The following is an 8,913-nucleotide window of genomic DNA, read 5'->3' as shown; positions in this document are numbered from 1 at the left end:
TGTCCAAGGTTTGAGTGTCCTGAGGCGTTGTGGTGGATGTGGTGTGGACCCGCCAGGCTTCCCCCTTAATAAATCATAACTGAGCTGTAGGAGCACTTATCTATCGTCCTGGACGGTCAGAGACCTTTAATGAGCGCTGGGATGGGGAGCAGGATTCAGTCAGCACACCCACCCCCAGAAATATTTGATTAGGAACCATTTAAACACGCTACATCCACTCAGGATGTATGACCACATCTCAGAGACCCTGAATTATATCTGCCATAGATAGGAGGATCTAACTAACTCAGTCCCTTGGTTTAGCCTTGACCCGGGCCCATAGTGAGAGCTCTCAATGGGGCCCCTCTGAGTCTGTGGGTAGGGGTCCCAGCTTGGCTCTTAGTCCAGTATTGTTCCTAAGGGGCCTGAATGATGACCTCTGTACAGATAGTGTGTTTATGAAAGGACATATTCAGCGGTCACAGTCGGGCCACTTGTTTCTCTGTGTCTCCAACATGGGACTGCATTGTTTCATTGGCCAGAGCTCTCTTTGTTCCTAATACAGCACTAGTCAATGAGATGATACTAAATGAGATCCTCCACCACATGGCCGATACACCCCATTTCTGCAAATGATTAGAATAGTATTAAAGGTGTTTGACCTTCATGATAGGATGACACAAAGAAACAACCACATTTGTCATCATGCTGATTGTAACTTTTTTATTAGCTGACTCAATGTATTACTTTGTGTCGATATCTACATTTGTTCAAATGTAGATTTTCTTTCTTTGACGTATTAATGCGGTTTAAAGCAGTGGATGAAGCATTGAGAGCTTGGTGTAAAGAGAGAGAGATCCTATCTCAGGTTAAGTCCAGTCTCTTTGATACAGCCAGACTGTCATTAGAGTGTTGCTAGGGCCCTCAGCCATAAATCCACTATTCTAAAACACCTGACCTAGTATAATGGCGAGAACACTGTTAATGCATCATTTTTGTAATAAGTTGGAAAATTGCTTAGACCTCTCAACAAAGGGAGAGTGAGTGAAGGGAGCACTGACAGTAATAATGAAAGGTAAGAAAGTCTTTCTCTTTCATTCCTTTTAAGTTTCCAACATCCAAGACTGAAGCAAACTAACAACAAAAAATAATTACGCACTTGTTTCATCTGACTCTTTCTTCCCCAGTACAGAAACACTGGGCTGATTAAAGATGACTCACATCTAAAACCAACCAGCTACTATTTCTCCTTCCTCCTCACCTCAACTTAGATTTTTTATGGAAAATCTGCCCCGAGCTCGTTTACTCAGGAACAGAGGGATATAAATGTTTTCAAATTTTACCGAAAAATAAAAATAAAGGGAAGAAAATGGAATGGAAGGAGGAAAGGACAGGTAATCGGAGAAAGATTTCAATCTTAATAATTCATAAAGCAGTCCCTCAACCCTTTTTTTTGTCTCTGCTGACTGGTGTTTGATGAAGATACAGCCTTTATTTTGTCCGGGCGCTAGGTAAATGCTGGAGTCGTGGAGCCGTGTAGATTTCTCTGTGATAAAGCCAGTCAGTGTGTGAGAGACTAACCAGGGGGACAGTGAAACAGTATTACCCAGGCAGAGCAGAGTGGGGAGGAGTGGAGCAGGGCTTGGGCAGAAACAAGGTTAGAATGGCAAGAGAAGCCCCAGGGAAACAAGGCAGGGAATCAACTCAGATCTTACACTGATTGTACACCTTGGGTCTCAGGGTTAGGGATGGAGAGGGCCCTGAATATTTTTTATGCTCTGTGTGTGTGACAGAGTTGTTTTATTTTTTATGTGTGTGATATTTTTGCTCAGCCTAAGTGTTTACCAGCCATGATTACAAATAAAATAGGGCTCACTGTGTTGCAGTGGAGTGATATTTTCCTTCATCAGCTCAGATGCAGCATGTTTGTTCTTAACAAAAGGACACACAAGTGATTACAGTAATTGGCAGAAATATTATTATGATTATTCTGGTGATCTCTGTAGTTTTCCCTCTGGTGGCATCTCTCATTTTCCAATCAAAGGTGTCTGTCAGCACAGGAGAGGTCCTGCATATTCAAATGCCTCCCGCTAAATGTCAAAGTTAACTGAATATTTTCTCTGAAATCATATCAAAATGAATGGTAGCCTATAAAATGGAGAATGTGGGAGTGAGTGAGTGAGTGAGTGAGCGAGTGGGAGAGAGGGAGAGGAGAGAGGGATGAAGAGAAAGGAAATGAGATGGAAGGGGCTTGAGCTGCTCTGAGGTATGGCCCTGTGATCTCCTTTTAAATCGCGGCCCAGCATGCTCAGCGGCACAACCACTCAGACCTGCAGCCCCTCAGGGTTCGGGCTCTCTTTCTCTTCTCTCAGCCTCCTCCTCTCCTCTGCTCTCTACTGACCGCCGGCTCCTCTCTTCTCCTTTCCACCCCAGCGATCACATCCTCCCGACCAGGACATGGTTGTTGACACTGTGTTTGAGGAAGCGTTCTGTGATAATGCCCCAGTATTGATCAGCTATCCGCGGCGTGTGCTGCTGGGAAAGAGATCTGTATTCAATCCAGGCTGATTGCTGATGCCAACAGAATAGCGAGGAGTTAGAGGAGAGGAACCCCTCTATAGGTTGTCTGCCGCTGTTTGTTTTAGGGGAGACCCAGGGTTCACCAAAGGTGAGGGGCCCTCCCTCCCATCTGTAGCCCTGGGACAGGGAGTCAAGTTCAGCCACGGGGTCTGGGGTGTCTGGACGCTACGTCCATCTGGATCAATCTGCATACAGGGGCCAGCTGACTGACTGAGACTGAGACACACAGGCCAGGGCCAGGAAGAGGAGCAGAGGAAGGGAGTGGAGGGGAGGGAGGCTGATTTATAAAATGTGATTTTTCCTAGCAGAAGAGCGAGCTGAACGGTCACCCCTTTATATGTGTTTAATGCAATGCGAATTGATTTTCAAATAAACGTCCGTGCGGAAAACCCAATTGGTTCATGTTTATTTGCCTTATGTACTTTATGGTATCCATAATTTGCATGATCCAAGGAAATCAATGACAATTATATCAGGGAAATATGTCTAAAAAAAATCTACAGAATGCATAAACGTGAACAGATAAACCTTTCCTAGATCTTCCCTATGTTCCCTATGTGTGGATAGTGGTGTGTGTCTGAGGCTTGAGGTTTGATGTGAGTCAGTGGTGTGCTGGGAGTGAACCCTGTCCTCCCTGAAGGAACAGAGGCCAGGGTGGCGTGTGGCCGGCTGCCTCTCCTACGTAATGCTGCTCTGCTTATATTGTCTATTGTCTGTGGTGGTGGCCCTCTCCCCGCTCCACGCTAGACTTTTGACCCTTTTTATTTGGCTGTCCGATTCCAGCTGCCCTGCAATCTAGCAGGCATTAGAATACAGAGCAGATGCTCAGGGGGGGCCTAGGCTCTGAGTTACTGCTAATAGGCTGCTGCTGCTGAGATACCAAATCATTTTCATAGTCCCTCAGATAGGTTTGAGACAGGCTCTGCTCACTGTAGCATGGGGGAATACTGTTATTTTTGTTTTAAATTATTTATGGATTTTTTAAAACAAAAACTATAGCAATGCATTGGTATAATTTTTGCCAAATACAATTTCAGTTGCGTGAGTTCTGGTCATGTGTGTGTGTGTGAGTGTGTGTGGGGTGTGTAGGGGTGTGTGTCGTGTGTGTGTGTGTGTGTCCCTAGGCGAGACAAACCGTCCTGCTCCCTGACATTCCCCCCTGTCACTGCAGAGGCCCGGCTGTGTGTGTGTGTGTGATCAATCTCACGTGGATCAGTCATGGTGTCAGAGTAGCAGTGTCTCTGACTCTCTACCTCTCTCTCTCTCTCCTCTCTCTCACTCCCTCTCCCATTTCTCTCTCTCTCTCTTCCTCTCTTCCCTGGCTCCTGTCCTTCCCTCCTTCCCCTGGGCTGTGTAGGAGAGTCAGGTCAGGAGAATAGGAGTGAGCCCAGAACACACATCCTACTGGAGGATAACTAATGGAAGCCATCTGATCCTGATCCTACTACTGGACAACTCCAACCAGGTACTGCTGATTCCCTTCCTGCTTTACTGTGGAGCTGAGCACCTTGCTCTCCGCTCTCTGCTCTATCACCTGAGCTGACTGATCTGCTGACCAGCACTCACTCACTCTGACTCTCTCTCTCCCTCTCGCTCGCTCTTCCTCTCTCTGTTACTCTGTCACTTGTGCACACATACACGCGTACATGCTTACACATGCGCACATACACCTACACACACACCTTCGCTGCTTACTTCCACAGTTTTTGCCGTATTGTGAGGAACTTGCTCCTCTGGTTGATATTGTGTAGGTTTACAGGTGTACAGAAATGAAATGCTCCGAGGTGGGAAATGTTCCATGTTTGAGGTTGAGGTGGGCTGTCTGTTCTCAGTTTGCTGTTGGCTGTGGGCTATGGTTACTGTTCTTTATGTGCCTGTACATCTCTGATCGACTTTCTCAAAGGTTGCCACTTTTCGCTTTGGTCTGTGTTTTTGATGTGTTATTTGTTTGATGGGATGAAACCAAAATGTCCTTCAGCTGCTTTGATACTTACAGGGAATTGAAGTTTCAGTCAAATGTGTATGTCCAAGTTGTACACACTCAGTGGAAGCTCTTACTGTATTTTAATTCTGTAAATGTTTTACTGTAAGTCAGTGAGTTTCATTTGTCAGCTCTGTTGAACCCATCACTCATTGTGATTTCCATGAGTTATCATAAACACACTTATGAGTTAACTTATCCATCCTCAACGATAGCTTACACTTTCTGAAACTGCAAAAATGCACTTAGCAAAATACAATTTGCATGATTTCCAAAATAGCCTTAAAAGGTCCATAATTATATATACAGCATATTACCCAATATACAATGATTAACATATGTTCGTAGCTTTTATAACCTCTATGCAGGACTCAACTTCTCAGAGTTACTGCAACGTGACTTCTCTGCCTTTTGAAATGATTCTGTGCTTTAGATTTCCATTGACAGCCTGGCCTGACTTCCAGAATGTTGGGTGTTGACATGCAGGCACTTCACACTTTTTTACAAAGGGGAAAAGGAGTTTCCTGTAAATGTCACTTGCATTTTTCGATGGCGAGAGCTGCTTCAAAAGCCTGGGCACAGAAAAGGCCTTTGAGAAGCTGCTTGTGGAGGGTTTGAAAGGGGACTAATTGTCAGAGTGCTTGAAGGTGTGTGCTGGAGAAATCTCAGCTCTCTGCTTTCTCTTGAAAATCCATAGCAGCAAAATGTGCTCAGACCATCCTGATTTGATGGTGTTGTATTGTAATTTCAATTTAACCACATTACCGGCCCATTTAGGAGGTGTAGCCGGGTGAACCAGTCAGAACTTGTTTTAAACTTAATTCACATGTACACAGCCCCAAGCCCAAGAGGTTAATGGCTAACAAATTAACCCCTGTGGCATTATCTTACAAATAGCCTGCAGCATATGATAACCTATAATCAATATCAGCAATTATGTGTCAGACGAAGGCCCGTGGCCGTGACCTGTCTCTCATGAAGGGACTCTCTCCGGAAACACGATCTCTTCCTCGATGCAAAGTGCCCCTAATGACAGGCAGGTTTTTTTTATATAAAGAACACAGGCACCTGGGACCACCTCTCATCCTCTGGGTCTCTCACTACATCTCTCCATCTCCTTCTCTCTCTCTCTCTCTCTCTCTCTCTCTCTCATTCTGTACATTTTCTGCCCTTACCATTCCTATGTTTTTTCACTGATTAGGTCTATGGGAAATAACAGGTGGCCTATCAAAGTGTTCTATTGGGAGAGTAGCATACTATGAATAGTCAAGATCAAGTCCTATTAACTGGTACTATACTTACTGTGGGCACTTTATATGCAATCAATGTATTGTAATATGTTATTCATTTCCCCGTTGGACTGATGTCTGCTTTCCCAGCCTGTATTTAAATCTGTACAGAGAGCAGAGTGAGTCGGCCCAGCTATGTTACCTACACATAGGCCTACTCAAAAAAACATAAATGTACATTTTTATTTCTCGCTGACTGGAACAAATGGGTCCGTTTCCGTAGTCACAATTGCATAAAACATAAAGTGTAGTAGTTTAATCAAACTCTCTGTGTGTTTCAACAGTTGTTGGACATCATTAGTTTGACTAGAGTAGTCCATTAGCATTACTAGCAACTTGTTGAATTGGTCTGCTTTGTGTTTAACCACTGGAGATTATACATTGGGACAAACTCAAAGGACCATAGGTGGAGTTTTTTTCTCTCCAACCAGGGAATTGGCAAGTGACACACACCAGCTCATGCAGGTGAAGGACGAAAAATGACAATTAATACTTTTACTTCCTTCAGGAAAAGTGGTATATCATTTCACAGAGATGAAAGTCATCTAGAATTGGACACTTTTTCTCAGCCTGCATGTATCATCTTGGCTGTGATGACATGGATTTGGACAGGTCATATATACTCTGCATGTGCATCATGAAGTATGTTACAAAATGGCTCTTGCTGGTCAAATATATATCTGCTATTGACTTCATTGAGCTGTGCAAATGGTAGATTAGAACTGATGTGGCCTATGTTCAGATGACTGTATTATCATATTGTCCTTTAGGCCTAATTGTGGGAATTGAACATGAAGTTAGAAGCACATTTGCAGGCTATTTGTTTTAATGTTTGAAAAGCTGGGCTCAGAGAAACAATATTAATATGTATGTGATAAACCAGGAATACATGCTTACAAAACTTTTTTAAAAGCACTAACTTCCTCAGTAATTTGTCTGAGTAGATTGTGCTCCAGGAACGTTGAATAGATGTACTTGTTTCCTGTGAGATCAAGGTGCAGGTAACAAACACACATAGGAACGTGAAATTAATCAAATAGCCTTTACATTTATTGTGAAATTGTGTACCTTGATTTTATGTTTCTCTTGACGTTTTTTTAATCTCTATTTTCTTATAAAACCAAACAGAACATTTACATTTACAGGGGTATTAGATTCTAACGGTTTCTGAAATTGTGTCTGCTCGTTGTAATGCCATGCTTAAATGAGCTGTTCTCAAGATGCTCTAATGTTTCTAGAGAATTTACCTGACTTAATGTCTACAATTCAGTTTCAAGTTAATTGCGTTTTGTCATAGAAAATATACATGAACTCTCCACTGACTTTGTTTCCCTCGTGTGGGATATATCCTTTTTCCCCTTAAATATAGCCTACAGTAAAAGAGAAGTGTAATTGACTGAACTTGACCGCATTCGGGATAGTAGGCTACACATGGGCATACAGATGCTAATAAAACTGAACACTTACCAAAATGTGTGATCTATTAGATATTTCATAATTTGATGGGATATTTTTCCTCGTGGATGCTAATAGTTTGCTCACCGTTTTCAACGTGGATTCATTTGACAAATCTACTATTCCAAGCTCTTTCTTCTAAAAATACTGAATTTTTTTCTTACTCTTGTTTAGAAAACAATGATCAACTAGAGATCCCGATGCAGCATTTCGTTTCTATAAGTAAACAGCAGTGAGGGTAGACTACTATTGTAGAGTTGTGGTGTGATAATGATGAACACTAAGGCAAATTTGAAGTGATCAAGTGGTCTAGAGAATTAGTTACATAATCATGCTAATAGCCACCATATGCGTCTCTTTTGAGATTATTTTTTCAATGATAATAATAATCATCATCATTATTATTATTATTATTATTTAATGCAATTATTAATTATATGTAAAGCTTAGGCTAAACCCAAGAGTTTGACCTAAATCTGAGCTACATACCGGAAGACTACCAAGACAGCCGTGTGACGTCCGTGTTTTGAGGTAGATTGGCCGGTCCTGAAGCTTGTCACAGTCATCCGCAACGGCACCAGAGACCTCAGTTGTCTACGAACTTGCCGATGTTTGGTTAGGAGTTCTAAAGATGATGGGCAGCTTTTCTTAGTGTGACAAATGGTCACCAATGAGTTTCTGAGTTATTATTATTTGATATGATCAGGCCATAGTAGTAAACATGTTGTGGATTATAATTGTGGAACATGATTAATTGCATCATCATAAGTATCATCATCATCATCACCATCATCATATGTTTAATACTATTTTCCTAAACCGAGACTGTATCATAAGATGTACTCTATACAGCGACAGTTGTCCAGACCTGCACATGTATTGACACCTTCAGTAGATGACAGAGAGTAATATCATTACCTTTAGAAATAGAAACAGCTATTTATTATTTATTTTGCTGTGCCCTGAGTGTCCTTGCGGTCTAGCTTGGCTACACAGCTTGCATGATGCACTGGTCTTCCCTTTTAAAACGGATTTTGTTTCACAAATGTTAATTGATTAATGATCAAACATTTTGGGGGGAATAGATACTTTTGCATCCTGCATTGAGGTTGCTATTTTTGTATGACATCATTTATGGAAGACTGCAGGCCCATATTTGCCGCAAGACAGAGTTTAAACCTGCACCTTTGTTGAAATAACTGTGTTATGTTTTGATGTATGAAGCCCTTTTGGTTCTTGGATAGAAGAAAAGACATTGGAAAACTATGGAAATTGTATGAATAAACGTGATTATTTATGTCTAGCAGAGGAAAGAGAACGAAAGGAGGGAGTTCAACAAACGTAAAGGAGAAAAGGATTTGCTATTTCGAAAGATTGTATAGCGACTTCAGATTGATAGAAGGTCTAAGATAGCGGCAACGTTTCAAATATGTATTATAGTTATTTGCCCACGTAATGTCAAATAAAAATACCTGAACAATGAAAACATTTGCTCCAGGTCAGTTCGCTCCAGAGTTTCTATGCAGTCTTACTATTTATACTGTCGCTCTTTGCAAAGTTAAGCAAATATAACACAAGTATTCCTATTCCTATTACGTTGTAGGTTCGTATGTTCTAACAATAAACATG

At 41.9% G+C, this 8,913-nt stretch overlaps 1 protein-coding gene across 1 annotated transcript in view; it reads left to right on the top strand.

The window, feature by feature from the left end:
- The first annotated feature begins 3,907 nt into the window (after positions 1-3,907).
- LOC106587324 (zinc finger homeobox protein 3) overlaps positions 3,908-8,913 on the top strand; it is a 328,380-nt gene continuing 323,374 nt past the window's right edge. The window contains exon 1 of the mRNA XM_045709036.2: positions 3,908-4,024. The gene's annotated coding sequence lies outside the window, so the exon portion shown is untranslated. The remainder of the gene's footprint in view (positions 4,025-8,913) is intronic.

Source organism: Salmo salar, chromosome 26, assembly GCF_965601325.2.
Source record: "Salmo salar chromosome 26, fSalSal1, whole genome shotgun sequence".
Classification (NCBI taxonomy): Eukaryota; Metazoa; Chordata; class Actinopteri; order Salmoniformes; family Salmonidae; genus Salmo; species Salmo salar.
The sequence above is the reverse complement of the archived record's forward strand: the minus strand, read 5'-3'. Positions and strand labels throughout refer to the sequence as shown.